At 39.0% G+C, this 17,300-nt stretch overlaps 1 long non-coding RNA gene across 1 annotated transcript in view; it reads left to right on the forward strand.

Moving 5' to 3' along the window:
- Positions 1–4,198: 4,198 nt before the first annotated feature.
- The window catches only part of LOC143434792 (uncharacterized), a 45,877-nt gene continuing 32,775 nt past the window's right edge, over positions 4,199–17,300 (forward strand). Inside the window, exons 1-3 of the long non-coding RNA XR_013104552.1 lie at positions 4,199–4,295; positions 4,997–5,057; positions 12,157–12,230. This is a non-coding gene — a long non-coding RNA (uncharacterized LOC143434792). The remainder of the gene's footprint in view (positions 4,296–4,996; positions 5,058–12,156; positions 12,231–17,300) is intronic.

A 17,300-nucleotide genomic window follows, 5' to 3' on the forward strand; every position in this document is an offset into this window, starting at 1 on the left:
CAGAACATCTCTTCTGGCCTGGGTTACTCTCAACTAGAGGTAGAAAAGGGACAGAAAGGAAGAAAGAAGGAATCCATACAGACTCTTCTTCACTCTAATCTGAGACTTGAGGCCTTGTCAAATCTGATAGGAGACATGACTACTAAACTAGATGTGAAATACAAGGCTTAAAGTGGAGCGTATATTTTAATATGTGAACCTTAATGGAACATACATGGTGTTTATTAATGGAAAGTACAGAGATCTTACAGACACGTTTGACCACAGTGAAAGAAGGAAAAAAAACTCCGTTTAGACTTCAATTTCATAAAGTTCAAACAGATTTTAATGAGTGGACTGTACAGATAAATGCCTAAGTTCTAAATTAGTGAACACAAGGTGAACGATAGGAAAAGTTGTAAAGTCATATGCGCTTTAATGGTTTAATAGAAATAAGGTTGGATTTTCCTCTCTCCCTTAAGAGCAGGCTGCATACAAATGAGAGGTTTGGAGACCCATTTTATCTCCCTTTATTTATATGCTATGTCATACTCTATTTTTGATTTATTTCACATGACTAATATACACCTGAGAAGGGCCACTTAAATCCTCTTTACAGGTTTTGCAGATATGGCAGGTTTGAAGGTAAGCTGAAGCTGTATCATACATAGGGGCTTGTGGTCTCTTAAAAGTGAATTACTTCAAATCTTCCTACAAAGTCAGTGTCTTTGTGCTGGACTCTCAGAGAAGTTTCACGACTAGCCTGTCAGTGAACCCGGTTCTGGCCTCTCTTCTCTTGATATCCGGTGGTCCCAGCAAGTGACAATGGGGCAGAGTTCTGAAGACACTGGCATACTTCCCACTGCAGTTGAAGCAGCTTCCAACATGGAGGAACCCGCCTTCTCTTACTAAAAATCCCTTCTGTAGGAAGGCTTCCAGCGTGGGCACTTTCTGAAGAAAAGGTCCTTGAGGAGCAAAACTTTCCATGTGCAGAGTGAGTGCCCACTGAGCCTGCTAACCAAATCCAATCCAGTGTAATCTTACAAGTGACAATTTCTACAAACAATTCAAAGATGCTTTCAACCGTCAGAACGAAACAAAACTAAGAAGGGTTAATACCTCTGAGGATGTTATTTGTTTAGATGCATGGCAATAAAATGCTCAGAAATAGGCCCCTCCCCTTTGTGTTTGGGAGAATGGCTGAGCCTGCTGAAATGGATCAGGGCTAATCCGGTCTGGATACAGAAAAGTATCTACAAGATCTCAGTGGGCAGGCATATCTAGCTACATGACACTAGGAAAGGAGAGTGATGACAAGAAAAGATTCTGTGGGGTTCTGTAACTTGTTACAGAACAAGCAGAAAGGCCGAGACACGGTGTCGGTGTCTTGACTCTCCTTTGTGAGGGCCTGGTGATCAGACTATCAGGTCGAATGACTCCTCCCTACTTCATTTTGAAGTGCTAAATGAATTATACACTGAATGCTGCAATAAATGGAAAAAAATTACAGTTTCCTTTGAACAAAAAAAATCACAAATACACATATACCGTATGGTAACAGGGGGAACATCCTTAAAAGATCAGACGAAACCAAAGTTGACTTCTCTTCACATAGGCTACTGAGAAGGATGTTTGTTCCTTAGCGTAAGAAACATTTTTTTTTTTTTCCGGAAGATTGCTTAATTAGGTGAAATGGCAATGTAATCTTCATTTCTTTGGTTGAATAGCAGTGATATATGTATTTGCTCCCAATCCACTGTGGGCGGTACCATTCCTAGTCAGGCGGGCCTGAGTTGTGTAAGAGAGGTAGAATGTGAGTATGAGAGCATGCCAGTAAGCAGCATCCTTCCAAGGCTTCTGCTTCAGTTCCTCAATTATGGACTACTACCTGTGAAGTAGTGTCACTGGTCATGGTGTTCACCGCAATAATGGAAACCAAATTAAATCAGAAAATGGTGTGTGTTAGTGAGGAATCAAACCTTTGGAGTAGTCAGTGGTACAGAAAATGTACCCTTTCACATGCAGTAATTACTGACTTCAGTTTGTGACAGAACACACCCATGCACACTTAGCTTCTGGTAAGATTAAAGCTTAAAGTTAGTGTCTATAATTCTTTAGCATACGTCAGTGATAAAGTTTGAGGGCAGTGGCCATATAACTCATCCTCCCAAACCCGGTGCTTCTTTTAAATTATTGTTTAACCTATTTTAGAACACCTGGTGCAGAAAGGAGAAAGTGATTTAAACATTATCTGTTTAATTTGCTAACCTTCCCGCGCCCTTTTAGAAACAGCTTGTTCAAGGTCCGCGGAGACTCGAAGGCTCAGAATAACTCTTCTGTATCACTTTCTAAACTGAATTTCACTACATGCAATTTGGGCTTCTCTGAAGTGAGCAACCGCAGGGGTTTGGAAATTCTAGCACAGATTTATAGTGAAACGAAAAAGACTGGACCCTGTCCAGGAGCACGCGATGGTGGTCAAAGCAGAATGACATTTTCTGAGGAGTGCAGCTGAGGCTCTGTTCCCCTTAACTCTGTTCAACCTGAAATATGTCTTCCTGCAAGCGGATTGCTTTCATAGATGGTACATGAGTAGCACTTAAAAATATTGAACTAATGCAACCAAACTCTGAAATTCTGTGATGACTTCACTTAGAAGTCTCCATTGTAACTTTTGTATGCACCCCAGTGTCTAACACTGATTTCATTCATGGTTCTGTTCCTGTTTATAGCATACTTCTATAATAGTGTCTTTTTTTTTTTTTTTTTTAATATCACCTTACGGTTAGTTTTTTGGGATGAGCACTTGAAGTGAACGAAAGGGCTGTTTCCTCTTCTCTCTCTCTTTGGTTCTGAGATTAGGGTGTCAGCAGGTTTGACCCCCTGGACACTACTTGTCATAGTTTGCTGACTTGCTATGAACACCAAAGTATAGGGCCAAATGAGAACGGAAGGGGTCTACAAAAACATGAGTATAAACAGCCTTTCTTTATACGTTGATTATCTCCGATATTCACTACCATAATTGAGGCAAACAGAGAGGAAAGGAAGCTCTGGTTTAGCCTGGAGTATAGATGGAAATGAATTACCAAGGACTTTTGGGAAGGGAGATCCAACTTGACCAAGTCAGAATGGAGTTAGCTTTCAGCCTTCAGCATTGTTCTTGAGGAGAGCAATTGTTTCCCAGCAAGGGTGTGTATCTGTTAGGGGGAGGCAGTATTCGTAGTAGTGACACTTTGATTTCTATTTTGGTCCATTTTTTTTCTTGATGGACCAGATTTTCTTATAGCTTCACCAGGAGTCTATGTTCTTATATTCAATTTTTCTTATTTTCTTATTTTTGTTGTATATATATGGTGTGTGTGTGTGTGGTAGATGAGATGTCGTGTGTGCATGTACTTGTATGTATGTACTTATTGGTGTATGTGTAAATGTGGATATATGTCTGTGTAGGTCAATATTTGGCATCATCTTTTTTTTTGATCATTTTTGTTTTGGAGGCAAAGCCTTTCACTGAACCTGAAGCTAGATTAATCAATAATTTATCTAGGCTGTCTGGCCAGTGAGCTTTGTGGATCTGCCCATGTCCTTATGATCTGAGCTCCAGCATTGCCCTTACAGGAGCATACTGTCATCTCCAATTAGTTACATGGGTCCTGGGGATCTGGGCTGAGGTCCTTGTTCTTGAGCTACAGTTACTTGACTGACTGAGCCATTTCCCTCCTGGCCTCCAGTCTTTCTTCTTTGAGGTTATTGTACAGACTGCTAGAATTCTCTATTTGTGATTAGTATTAGATTTTACACAAAAGAAGGAAGAGTGAAAGACAACATTCTTATTCTGATTGTTTTTCCTATGGACTCATAGCTATATTTTCATATACATATACACATACACATATATACATTCATATGTATTTGTACATATATATAAGAATTTAAAATATTGCATTTTGCTTATATTCACTCCTTCCCCAACTTCTCCAAGTGTTCTTATCCTAAACTTTTGTCTACTCAGGGCTTTCATTGATCCTACTGAGAAAGTATTTATTTTACTCAATTTGGGGACTTTATAATTCTATTGTATTGGGATACCCAAGAGAAGAGTTTGAAAGGAAGTCATCATTGTCATGAACCAACATGGTCTGGATGCAGTAATACAAGGGCTATCATATCGATGTCAGGTGTTAGTAATTAAAATTGAGGATATTTTTTTTCCACAGGATATTAAAGAAATGTTTTCCTCATGGGTGCACAGCAATAAAAGGCATATGTGATCTAAAAGGACTCAGTGCATGCCCAACTCATTTGACATTCAGGTGGGTTTTTATGAGGCACTATTTATACTTGGAGAATCAGAAATAGGTAAGAAAGGCCAGAGTACATAATATGGTTGACAGAAGACCAACAGGCACTTGCTGCTGGAAAGCTCACTGATGCTAACTTGCAAAACACACTGAAAACTCTTGTGTTTAATACAGCATTTTTTTCATCATGTGGACAAATAGTTTACTTTTGGGCAATGTTTGTTGAAGTAAATATAAGATAATGAATATATAGTATGAATAATTGGGGAATTCTTTTTATCCTATTAGGATAATGATGATTAACTTGTTTTTAAAATATCTATTGAATAACCAAGGTTAAAATGAATGTGAGGTTCTTTAATTGAAGCATACAGATTTAATTTGGTTGGTGTTGATTTGGCTTACATATCTCAAAATAGTAATTTTCTAAAATAAAACTAACCCCAAATTAACCTCTCTGAGTTGAATATTATGATATCTTTCTAGTATGTCAGAGTGTGTTGCCTTCCTATTGCTGAAAGAAAATATTATAGTGAACTTAGCAGAAAATAAACTATATCTAATAGCTTCATGGATCATGAGCCAAGGTATGGCATCCCAATCTTCAAATGCCATATGCATGATAATTTTACAAAGTGCAGTGAAGATGGGCATCAGGTTGCACATCTTTTTTGTTGTTGTTGTTGAAGATCTAACAGCTTCAATTTTTGTAGGTTGTCAGTCAGTGGCTGTCCTGTCCTCACAGACTGAAAGTTTCTCTAAGGGCCTTGTCAGGTAGGTTTCCCCAAATCTTCCATGTGCTTCATCAAGGTCAGATATATTATAATGATCACTTTCAGATCTCATCTTTTAAATTTTTAAAAATTATTTTATATTAATTATTTTATTTATTTACATTCCAAATGTTGTCCCCTTCCTGGTCCCCCTTCATGAGTTCTTCACCCCTTCCACTTCCCCTTTGCTTCTGAGAGTGTGCTCCCACTACCCACTCCTACCTAACTCCCACTAGCATTCCCCTTCCCTGGGGCATCAAGTTTTTATGGGATTAAGTGCATCCTTTCCCACTGAGACCAGACAAAGCAGTCCTGCGCTACATACGTAGTGGAGACCATGGACTAGCCCATGTATTCTCTTTGGTTGGTGGGTTAGCCTCTGGGAGCTCTGTGAGATCCAGTTAGTTGATACTGTTGTTCTTCCTATGGGGTTGCAATCCTCTTTACCTCCTTCAGTCCTTCCCCTAACCCTTCCATAGGAGTCTCCAACCACAGTCCAATGGTTGGCTGTAAGTATCTGCATCTGTCTCAGTCAGCTGCTGGTAGAACCTTTCAGAGGATAGCCATGCAAGTCTCCTATCTGCAAGTACAACATGGCATCAGTAATAGTGTCAGGTTTGGTGCCTCTACATGGGATGGATCCAAAGTTGGGCTGGTCTCTGGATGACCTTTCTTTCAGGCTCTGCTTTTTTTTCCCTGCATTTCCTTTAGACAGGAACAATTCTGGGTCAAGAATTTTGATGAAGGGTAGGTGGGCCCCTGCCTCAACTGGGGGGCCATGTCTAACTACTGGAGGTGGTCTTTAGGTTCCATCTCCCTACTCTTGAGTATTTCAGCTAAGGTCATCCCCATTAGGTCCTGGGAGCCTCTTACATTCCTGGTGTCTGGAATGTTCTAGAGGTCCCCTTCCCCGCCACCCACCCCTCACTGCTGCATATTTGTCTTCATTCTCCTGGCCCTCTGGGCATCTCTCCTGTCTCCCCTCATAGACACATTTATGTGTTATCTTCATTCTTTCTCCATTTTAATACTCGCTTGCATCCTCTGCAGGTGTCCTCACATCCTCTTGTATCTTTTCATTCAGGTTCCTGATTCTGGCTCCACTTATTAACTTTCATCCACCCATGCATAACTTATCTGCTGGACTTGGGACCTGAAAGAATGGGGTGCACTCTGGTTTAATCCTGTAGACAATCTTACTTCAGTCTTAGTGGACTTTTATATACAAAGGAAATAAAGAAAGTTATGATCCAAAGAAGGTTGTTTGAGTTCAGAAAAACCATGCAAATAAACACAAGGAAGCACATATTAAATATTAACAGAGCAGCCCTTTCCCTGAACTCTCTTGGGACAGACCAATTTTAACACAATTGCCTGGCATGGTGTATAGATTATATCCGGAAAAGCATGAAAGCACAACAGAAAGCCATATTCAGATTCAGGGTACACTGACCAGAGTGTATTCTATAACTGTATTCTGACATCCAGCAAGAACAAGCAGGTCTTATAAAATGAATGCAAATGTTTGTCACAGGAATCACATCCAAGAACAGGGACAAAATGCTCCTGAGGTAAAAGACCCTCTGCCTTTTTCCTGGAGCCTCTCTCACAATTCCCTAAGACATTGTTCACTGTGGGTCATTGTTTTGCCCATTCTCTGACACCCAGGACCACCAGCCCAGGTGTGGGTTGAACCCTCTATCAATTGCTAATGAAGCAAATGCCCTCCAGGCTTGTGTGCAGCTGTATCTTACAGAGGCATTTTTCTTAATTGAGGTTCCCTCCCCTCATATGACTTTAGCTTGTGTCAAGTTGACATAAAACTACACAGCACAGATGTAAAGCAAACATAGTAGTTTGGTGAGTCTGTCCTTTCCTATTTTATATCTTTAAGTACTTTTCTTAATTCTAGTCTTAGTTCATCCAGATTCCATTCGTTTCCTGCCGAGACAAAAATGTTAAACCAAATCTCTGATATCTTGTCATTTTATCTTTAAATTATTAAACATCTAATAATAAAGGATAGTACTCTCACTTTTTTAGAAATATAAAACTGGTAACAACATAATTTAGCAGGCTCACCTATTTTTTTTTGTATTTCTTACAAATAATTTTGATATTTAAGAATTTCTCTATGTGAGTGGCGATGCGTTTTCATTAGAACATCTGATTATAATTCTGCTCAAAACCACATCTAGGTCATCAATATATTGTTAAATTGCAGGTAGAAAGAGAATGACCTTAGTTCTATAATTAGGGAAGGCAAATAGGAAACCTTGTAACCATTCGTTACAGCGTATATTGAGTTTTTCTCATGACTTTTTCTTTCATTTTTCTTCATAATGTACAGAGGCTTACTTTTATAATGTCATTATTAACTGCTTTGCAGCTTGTCCTGTGAAAACACAGAAGTTAGTAAAGATCATATTTTTATGGTTTTTGGTCATTTTTTCTTGAATTTGTAAAATCTGTGCACATTTTAGCTTCTACTCTGCCCTGATTTTAATCCTGAAATAATGATTTCTCTGAGGATGGAAGAAATCTGAGAATGTGGTCAGCAGTGTCCAAATAAAGCTTTCCCAATGTTGATGCATTTCATTTAGGACATATTAACAAAACAAAAAGTGATTTTTAATAATGGTCTCATTAAGTTTATAAAGTATGATTTTTTTTTTTCTTCAAGGAGGGAAAGTCTGTAGAATTGCAAGAAAAAGAAAAAAGCTCTAGAGCTATATGTAACTATTTCTTCATTTTTAGTATTAGATATCTAAACAGAGTTTTCTAAGTAAAACCAACAAAATAAATAGTAACAAACGCTTCAACAGAGTTACCAACGGACAATATTTCCCACATACAAACAGTAGTGGATTGGAATGAATCTGAAGACACATAGTTATTCTCAGTCTGGGAATCTCTTGTCACTGTGCTTATTGTTACATCTATTTCTCAGAGCAAATCAGTATTTCCTCTTGTGCACATCACCCGAGTGGTGAACATGAAAATGCAAAAGTTCGAGACATTTCATTTTAATCACCCAGTAAACGGTGCTGCTGGCTTCCGCTGCGTTTAGGATTTGGAGTCACGCAATATGGGGGCTAATGCTGATGCCGATCCAAATGCCATTGTGGCTCTAACTAAGGTCCCGACAATGAACATGATGGGTCTCAATGTCCTTTATAGTCACGCTTTATCAATAGTGAGAACTTCGTCTCTTACTTGGACATATTGAATGTAGCCCACGAACCCATTAGTATGGCTCATTGTTATGACTAATATTTTCAGAGTTAGAAAAAGGAAGATTAATTCAAAATCAGCCAGTTTTAAAAAAAAGCACAACAAAACCTCTTAATATATAATGTTATCAGGTGATGTGTGGTGGATCTAGTGATAACTGACCAAATATAAAGTCATGTTAAATAATTATGATCAGCGATCGAGTTAAGTCCCCCTTAAAATTACATATTAACATTTTAATCATGGACACATTGAAATGTAACCACTGAAAATTATCATTAGAAATATAATTAGTGAAGATGAAGCAATATTGGAGTTTCATAGTACTCTAATTTAATATGACCGATGCCCTTGTGAAAGGAGAAAGTTGAGACACAGACTGTACAGAAAGGCAGTTCTCTGGGTGATGTGTCTGTGAAGGAGAGAATGTGAATGGTTGCTAGTCAACCAAGAGAAACTAGATATGAGATATTGAATAGATTTCTCCTTGTAGCCATCAAAGGAAATAAACAGACATAGCCTTTAGAAGCTAAAAGGTTTTGGACTTTTAGCTTCCAGACTTGAAAAAATTACAATACACTTTATAGTTTAAGCCTTTCTTTTTGCATTACTTTGTTATAGAAACCCTAACAAATTAGTGCAATGGTATTGTATTTCAAGTGTCTGGAGCTTAGCTCTGGGCTGGGTCCTCTCTGCAGCAGGTGAGGGGGAAGAGTGCAGGGGTAAGTAAGACTTGGTCTTGAGAAAGAGTAGGGTTGTATTCTATCATACCTAACTTGACTTTAAGTTACTCTGAGGGCAGAAACTGCAGGTCTCTGCGTCTACTGACACTTGTTGTTAATAGTGGGGTGATTAGGTAAAAGATTATTGCTGTTGCTCCTTTTGTTTTTTGTCCAGGTAGCCAGAGGAAGCCTCTCTGGCTAGGCTGGTTAACTCTTTGTTAAGCAGAGAGGAAGGAAAGGAAAATAATTAAGATGCTTTATACAGGTGAATACACAGATCCATATACATTCATCCATACCTCTATATTTTATTCACATTCTCATTTACACATTAAACATTCACATTTTTGTTGGGACCAACCACATGTCTCATCCACTCCATAAGTATTCATGCATGCTTACATACATAGATATACACCTATACACATACATGTGGACAAATAGATATATACATATGGGTGGATAGATGGATGGATGGATGCATGAATGGATGGGGCAGAGCCCCTCAAGCCAAACCATTCAATAAAGAACTTTTTCTTTTCTATGGCTTTTTTTATACCTCCTTAGACAGAAAGTTCTTTAGAAAATTACCTCAGAGATAAATGTTACATAAAATGGGAGTTACAGAAGGATGTTGACATTAAGTTCAAAGCAGTGTTTCATTTTAATATGCTTATTATAATTTCAAGGCAACAGCTTTTATCTGGTCTTGCCTTATCAAAGTGCATACCTGTGACTTTATCCGTGGACCTATATAATTTTTCTTGAACACAAATTTGTCCCAAGCCTATTTCTCCTTTTAGTGTAATTATGAAAGTGCATTGTATTTCTTATTATGCAGTCTTTACTTACTATGCTGAGGAGTGGGCACATTCTACTCTCAATTCTAACTTTATTACATCTTTCTAGCAAAGCAACTAAGACCGTCTCTTGAAATTTTCTTCTTAAAATTATTTGAAACAAATCACAAATTCTGTAGAATTATTCATTCATGTAAACAGCATTAATTCATGAAAGATACTCTTTATGTTGATCTGCAGGGAATTTGATCAATACGGTGTGCTAAGGCCCAAGGATTATTATGTTAATTTAATAATGACAAGGAAAGGCATATCAGATGCAAGAAGCAATTCTAAGATGAAGTCTCTTTGAAACTTGGCATTGAGCTCACCGATTGAAGACCATGTAAAAATGGTGGGCCACCTTCAGGAAGGCCACCTGCTAGCCTTAGCCTATTCAAGATGGCTCCCGACATTTAAGTACCCTAAAATATGAACAAAATATATGTTTCTTAGATATGGTGCTTGGAAAATCAGACATTACCTTTCTCTCTCCAAAAAATACACAAACAGATGTGAATACAGGGTGGAATTGCTGAGTTTACTCTGGGTTTTTTTTTTTTTTTTTTTTTTCATTCTAACAGTCAGATAAAAAAGGGCCCTTATTCTGAGGTGACAAAAAGAGTCCAGAATGTGTTGGCCAGCATCAGGCAACTTGTTTTGTTAGACAATTTGTCGAACAAACAGATTGGGTAAAGTAGAGCCTTACTTAGCCCTCACTTGAATATCAACACAGAACTGAATTCACCTTAGTCGCTCCAGTGTCTGCATACAAGATGGACAGAGGATGGAACGCAGATTGCCCTTGGAAATCCCTTAGGCATCATGCTGGAGACTAAGATGCTTTCTCTGAACTCCAGCATTGCTGAATTCTCCCACAGTTTGCTGTTTTTGTCAGCTCAGTTTCAGATGCTGCTGACATTAAGTGGCCACATTGTATAAAACTCTCAGGGATCCCTTCTGTGCAGTGAAATGTACCTCTGTGAAGTACAGAGTAAAGCGAGCAGAGAGCCAAGGAAATTCACTTCTCACCTCCAGCGCTCAATGCACAGCTTATTCTCATCAGACAAAATGAGAGAAATCAGTTGCCCGCTTGAAACTGCTTCTCGAGGGCTCCTTCGCACTGCACCTTTAGAAACATATGTAACGGAATTGTCGCCATGGTATAGGTGAACTGTGTTAATGAGAATTGGAGTCTTAAAGTGGACATTTTACTGAGCTGCCGAGGGAGAGACCAGCTAGGCACACAGTCTGTAGACGCATGTACAGGTGTGGTTTTGGATCCCCAAATCCACTTTCTCTGAACTCTGAGCTCTGGGAGTTGATGTCTTAAAAATATTTACATTCGGATTAGATGCAACTGAGCAGAATATACTCTTCACAAATGCAAAGACATAGACACTGAATGTCCCCAGTGAATGTCTTGTCACTGACCTCTTTGTTCCCAAAGCAGCACTGCACAAAGTAAGCCTTTTGTGAAGTGATTATGTCATGTGGGCTTTGACTTCATAAAAGATTTAGTCCCTTGATGGGTTCCTTGGATCTCCTAGGAGGTGGCAGAAAGTAGAAGGTAGGGGGCTCATTGGAGGAGGTGGGAAAACTTGGAAAGATACTTTTTGCTGATGACTTGATCGACTTTTCCTGCTGCTGTGGTGATATTCCTGGTGTTTTATTTTTAATCTCTTATTTTTTTTATTGTTTTACACTCCAGATTTTATTCCCCTTCTATTCTACCCTTCTGCTGTTCCACATCTCATACTTCCTCCCCACCTCCTGTCTTTATAAGGATGTCCCCACTCCCATACCCTGCCCCACTAGATCTGCAAACTCCCTGGGGCCTCCAGTCTCTTGAGTGTTAGGTGTATCTTTTCTGACTGAACTCAGACCCAGCAGTCCTCTGCTGTATATGTGTTGGGGGCCTCATATCAGCTCGTGTATGCTGCCTGGTTGGTGGTCCAGTGTTTGAGAGATCTCAGGGTTCCAGGTTAATTGAGACTGCTGGTCCTCCTACAGGATTGCCCTCCACCTCAGCTTCTTCCAGCTTTCCTCTAATTCATCCACAGGGGTCAGCAGGTTTGGTCGATTGGTTGGGTGCACATATCTGCATCTGACTCTTTCAGCTGCTTGTTGGGTCTTTTGGAGGGCAGTCATGTTAGGTTCCTTTTTTGTGAGTGCTCCATAGCTTCAGCCCCAACCTTCTGCCTCACCCTGGACCAGAAATAGTGACTCCAGCTGACCACAACCTCTGAACTCATAAGCCAAAATCAATCTTTCCTTCTTCAAAATTCTTTCTGGTATTTGGCAGGCATGAAGAACGGGCTAACAGAGGAAGAATTTGAAAGCTGGAACCAAACAATTAGGTTAGGAGTTCAGTAAGAGGTAAGGATTTGTACCTCTCCATCTCATTTAACCTGTACACTACAACAGAGTGGGTGGTTAAGAATCAGCCCTCAGAAGCACAGCCAGCTTTATCTTGGGTCTATCAGTGTGTTACCATGAACTCTAGAAGGTCAAAGTCACCTACATTTGAACTCTTTTTGTTTTTGTTTATACATCAATTTCTGCTCCTAGGGACACTTTTTCGATTCTTTTCTCCAAGAAGTTACCCCTCACATCTCAAAGAGCGGCGATCTTTGGATTTGTAAAGGGGAGGGCCAGAGACAACTTTCAAGGCATACCAACAGAACTCTCATAGATCACTGGAGTCTGTCTGTTTTCCTATTCTTTCTTCCTCACATCTTAACTCATCTTGTATTTGTGACTCCAACAAACTATTTGCAATCCTTTTTTTTTACCAGATAGGTAGCATCAACTCTCCCTTGCTAAGTGTAACACTAATACACACTGTAGGCTCCATCATGAACTTTCAAACTCAGTACATCAGAAGCTCCTTTCTTACTGAGGACCTTTTCTATCTTAGTTTTGATCACAGGGAACTTTCTACTGTTCTGACAACTCTGCTACTTTTGCACAAAACTGATAGAGGATGGGATAACATCCTCTTCTTTTGTCATGAGTAGGCAGATATGAAGGAAAGGCTATAGGATGACTTATGATTTATTAGACCATAAACATTCAAACAATGGAAGTAGATAAATTTCGTGTTTCTTTGGATACAAGGCCTGAGCTTGCCTGGAGCCCTGAAATGTCTGAAAAAAAAAAAAAAAAGAGAGAAATCAACCGCCGCTGACTGCACATAGATAACCATTAAAATGGTTGACTTCTTTCCCCAGACTCTCAATTATCCAAGAGCTGCTTTTTGTGTGTATAATCATTCCTAAGGAGACAGGTCTTTAAAGCAGGTCTTTTCTAATAACTCCTCGTGAATCAGACTATGGAGAATAGAGTCTGACATCAGGATGTGATCTTACAAGATAAGAGCACAGAGAAAGGATGCGGACGATCAAGGCACAGTCATCAAGATAATATAACTACATCCGACAAGCGTGATTGTGCCTTTGTTTTGTAGAGTTTCTCGTTATTGGGGAGGATGTATGTGGACCTTAACAATCCAAGGAAATAAATAGACCTGTGAGGAGGAAGTGAATGTGTACAATAATAAGGAGCACGGATTACTTGGTAGGAAGTTGTTTTTATTGCTTTTTCCTTTTGGATTATATGTAAACATCAGAGTATTGGATAGATTCCCTTATGTAAAGAAAATCACTACAGGCCTTTTTGTTTCTGCTCCTGTGAAATGTTGTATTCCAGGCGAGTTGGCTCTTTAATGTTCTGGGCAGTATTTAATACCTGCACCTTATATATTGATGTAGGAGTGCTGGATTTTGGATGTGCACCCCCATATCTGTTTATTTTAAGTGTGGGCCTCAATCAGGTCAGAGAGCCTCTCATTTTGAGACAAGATTTAATATAGTCAAGGCTAGTCCTAAACTTCCTATGTATCCCAGCCTTGACACTGAACTTGGGGCAATGCCCTATGCCTCAGCATCTCACAGTTCTGGGGTTAAAAACTATGATAACTTGATTCAACATTTAGTTTTGGTTTATACTCTCAATTCTGTCTTAAGTAAATAGACCTTTGTGTTAGAAGCAGGCACAATTGTCTTATCAGGGCAGCCAGGAACTGGAGAAAGAGACATAAAAGGTAACTGTGGCTTCCTTCCTCCCTCCAGGACTTATATCCTGAGGTATTATAAAGGCACCATCTACTGGGGACCAAGCATTTACTACATGAGTCTTTGGGGGACGCCATATTCAAACCACAAAAGGAGGTTGGCAGACCTAATTTCCTAGAAGTACTAAAGTCAGTCTCTCAAGTGCAAGTGAAGGTCTCTAGGTAACATCATGGAAATATACAAAAACATGATGGTTTTTGCAAAGATAGGCACATGGGCAAATACAGAGTATCAGTGAGCTGGACGCATGCTAGAATCTTCTTTTGATAGTTTATGTCAAAGCCCATGGCTCTTAAAGTTAAATAATACTGCTTCACAATAGTCCATTTGTTTCTATTTTCGCTTCACTCATTCTGTCATTGAAGTAACAAAAGAGAATTCACTATAGGATTCCACTGCAGGTCTCCTTCCTGAGAGAAGGCCCTGTACAAACTTAAAAGGAAGAGGGCATGTGTTAAAAACTGGCTTTAGGAGGCTTTTACTGGTACTTCTTGACGTACAAGGGGCTATGTTCCAAAAAGCCCATCGAAAATTGGAAATGCTGTTAAGTCAAAATCCACACTCAACCTAGCAAACACCACAGCTTGGCAACACGGCACACTACAGATTATTGCTTGTACACTTTTGCTGTTGTGTGGCTGACTGGGAAGAATAGATAAAAGTATGTTATCTATGAAATACCTAGATTTTGAGTCACTGTAATATTGAAAAGCAGTAAATGGAGTGACCTTACATTCAGGCTGGTTTGTTTATTACATATCCCTGGGGTTTGGGTCTCACTGGAGAGACTCCCCTTACACACAGACTCTGAAAGGGTGACTGAGCTGAGAGTTGAGGTTAACTCATGTTAGAGGCAGCAGTAACTAACTGACTATGGGGTTCTCAGCTTACATGGGACATAAAAAGTAAGAGTTTTAGAAACTCACTACTGTCTCCACTGAGTCAGCAGCCAATTGTCACTGGGACTCTTGAGAGCCTGCAATATATTCTTTGTTTACCACACTGAAATTATCCAAATTATTTTCATTTTGGCTCAAACATCTGCTTTCACATGTTGGCCTCTCTGTGAGGATGTTTTGTTCAGTGCTGTGGACAGGATTTTATACAGCCACAGTGGAGGACAAGGCAATCTATGTCAAAGAGACTTACCTGTACCCTGAAAGGCTCTGTCAGAGCCTGACCAATACAGATGCAGATGCTCGCAGTCAATCATCTATCATACTGAGCATAGAGACCCCAGTGGAGGAGTTAGGGCAAAGACTGAAGGAGCTGAAGAGGCATGCAACCCCATAGGAAGAAGAAAAATATCAACCAACCAGACCCCCCAGAGCTCCCAGGGACTAAACGACCAACCAGAGAATACACATGGAGGGACCCATGGCTCCAGCTGCATATGTAGCAGAGGATGGCTTTATCTGGCATTAGTGGGAGAGTAGTCCCTTGATCCTGTGGAGGCTTGATGCCCTAGTGTAGGGGAATGCTAAGGTGGTGAGGCGGGAGTCAGTGGATGGGGGGACTCCCTCATAGAAGCAGGGGGGAAGAGGGATGGGATAAGGGGTTTGTGGAGGGGAAACTGGGGAGGGCGACATTTGAAATATAAATAAATAAAATAACCAAAAAAATTACATTGGACTGTTGACATCTACCTATTAAATATAGTATTCATTTATTCTAGGTTTACAGAAGAATATGTAGAAATATTATTAATAATATTTTATAGAAATATTATAGAATATTTATAGAAAACTATGTCACTTTCAATATAAAATAGATGAGGATAACTCTAATAAAATGTGATCATAATCAAATGTTTTACACTTTTTTTTTTTAACAAAACATTGGGTGTTTCATGTATCTATGTTTTGTCACCCAAGTGTTCCAATTCTTAGGTGTAATGTTTGCCAATCTCAGCATGACTTTATAAAACACAAAATCACATTTTTTTTCTTACCTTAAGAATCCACTCCATCAGCCTCAAGCCTGCTGGCATGGTGAGGGCAAAGTAGTCCAGTGTCTGATAAAAGCGACAAGAAGCCCAGAGAATCAGAAAGCCTGAGATTAATGTCTTTTCTTAACCACAGTAAAGCTTTGGAAGAGTCTGTTACTCAGTACTGGAGTTCTGTCAAAGGGATAACAGCTGTTTTCTTGGATTCTCATATATCAAATGAGACAACGTGTACGACTATACACATTGGAAAGTGTGTATGTGCTAATGCTTAATATCCACTCCTGTCTTATTTGGGAGTTCATATACATGCAATGAAGATATCTATGTGGGACAAACGGAATAAAGTGGAATTTGTAATTCATTAGAACAGCTCATGCTGCCAGCATCAGTGTGAATCAAAATTAGCACTTGGGAGTTCTAATTACACAGATTAAGTCTCTGTGATGATCGAATGTACCAGAAGTTCTTTTATCTTAAATTTTTTTTGCAATGAAGTCATATTAGAACCTGACAACCAACCACATCATTAGAATAAAAAGATTTTGGCAAATAACCTGGTCTCTGAAACTTGCCCTGTTTTAACTTGGGTTCTTTCAATGTTTCAAACAAATCTTCCCTGGCTGATTGGCACCTGAAAAACTGAGAATGGACTTTTTAATATCTATACACAAGAACTGCCACATCCTATAGAATAACCAGCTTTTCCATTGTAAAATATTTATGACTTAATATTTAATGCATTTATGATAAATATATATTTAATAGTTACTAACATTTTCTGTTCTTCAGCTATCATTTAAAAGTCATGTACAATATATTTAAGTTCAGGAAAATTATATAATTCTCAAATTTAATAATATTTTAGTGTCATAAAATTACATACACATACATGTTATATAAAATTATATATACTTAATTGGTTAATTTAATATTTTTTGAAGTTCCAAGGGCAAAGCTGGTGTTTGGAACTGTACATTTATGTTCCTTCCTTAATGGTACTGGAGGTCTCTGTGTCATCCCCATTTCAAATTTCTATCTGCAGATATTTCAGCCATATAGGGAAACTTGGCACTACTAGCCAGTAGTGATGTAGATAGAACTAAAATAGAAGAAACCACTATTGTATGTGTTTATGGCAAGAACATAGTAACTTCACACATTGATAGCAACTACTTCTTCAGTGAAAGAAGCATTTTATAGATCACAATGATCCTGAAATATGGCCCCAACCAAGTGTGGACATTTTTAGATGAAGATATATTTCTTCCCTTGTACTACATATACTACATTTCATTTTCTTTTTCTCCTGACTCTGACTTTCAATCAGGATTTGAAATACTTTCCAAAAAGTTGAAAACCTCTCAC

The sequence above is a fragment of the Arvicanthis niloticus genome, chromosome 17 (assembly GCF_011762505.2).
Source record: "Arvicanthis niloticus isolate mArvNil1 chromosome 17, mArvNil1.pat.X, whole genome shotgun sequence".
In the NCBI taxonomy this organism is placed as follows: domain Eukaryota; kingdom Metazoa; phylum Chordata; class Mammalia; order Rodentia; family Muridae; genus Arvicanthis; species Arvicanthis niloticus.